This window comes from Numida meleagris, unplaced genomic scaffold, assembly GCF_002078875.1.
Source record: "Numida meleagris isolate 19003 breed g44 Domestic line unplaced genomic scaffold, NumMel1.0 unplaced_Scaffold1144, whole genome shotgun sequence".
In the NCBI taxonomy this organism is placed as follows: Eukaryota; Metazoa; Chordata; class Aves; order Galliformes; family Numididae; genus Numida; species Numida meleagris.
Window position 1 is genome coordinate 1 of NW_018362931.1, and position 1,272 is coordinate 1,272.

Below are 1,272 nucleotides of genomic sequence, written 5' to 3' on the forward strand. Positions count from 1 at the left end.
CCGCCCCAGGTCCCCACTCTCGTGTGTCCCGGTGCGTGCCCCCCCCAGTGCCGCTATCCCACGGCCTCCCAGTGCCCTGCCCCCATCCCGTGTCCCCAAACCGGTGTGCCCCAGCGCGCGCCCTCTGCTGTGTCCCCGGAGCGGCGCACCCCCCCCCCCGCGCCCCGGGTCCTCACGCATCAGCGTGCCCCGGTGTGTGCCTCCCCGATGTGCCCCCAGCCCAGTGCCCCCCCAGGAATGTGCCCCCAGTGCACGTCCCCACCCCGGTGTGCCGCAGTATTCACCCCACAGCCCAGGGCACCCCACTGCCCGCCCTAGCATGTGCCCCCAGCTCAGTGCCCCCCAACTACGTGACCCACAGCCCATGCCACAACCCCAGCGTGCTCCAGTACATCCCCTCCAGTCCAGTTCATCCCTGTGTGTGTCCCCTGGCTGTGTCCCCCACTACTGTCCCCATCCCTGTGTGCCCCACTCTGCACCCCCCAGCCGGGTGCACCCCCCACCCACCCCGTGTCCCCCCCCCGCTGACACTGCCATCTCCTCAGGGACAGCACTGCAGCCGAGCCAGGGAAGACGCACCGGGAATGAGGAGCGCCCGCCGCCGGCACCGCACCATTAAAGGACTGTGCCCCCCCACCACCCTGTGCTGCCCCAGCGCCAGATACAAGACGGGAGATGGGTGAGGGGCTTTAATGGGGCCAGGCCTCACTTGGCCACGTAGTAGTGTGTGGGCACAAAAGGCATCTTGGTGACCAGCGCCGGGTGCTGCTTCTTCCTCACCTCCACGGTGAGCGTGGTGCCAGGGCGGCTGTGCGCAGCCTGCACGTAGCCCATGGCGATGTTCTTGCCCAGGGACGGCGAGGGGCAGCCGCTGGTCACCGTGCCCACAGGTGTGCCCTCAGGGCCCAGGATGGCGGCAGGCGGCCGGAGGGGCGGCCCCACCGATGTCAGCCCCACACGCTTCCGCTTTGGCTTCTCCTTCACCTGCTCCATGATGACGGCTGCACCGGGGAAGTCCATGGCTGCGCGCCGGCGCTTACCTATGGGGCGCAGAGCTGAGGGTTGAGGCCTGTGCTTTGGGCCTAGCGGTTAGGGCCTGTGCTTTGGGCCCGGCATGGAGGGGCCTGCACTTCAGGCCTGGCAGTTAAGGCCTGCGCTTCGAGCCTGGCACTGGGGGGGCCTGCGCTTCGAGCCTGGCACTGGGGGGGCCTGCGCTTCGAGCCTGGCACTGGGGGGGCCTGCGCTTCGAGCCTGGCACTGGGGGGGCCTGCG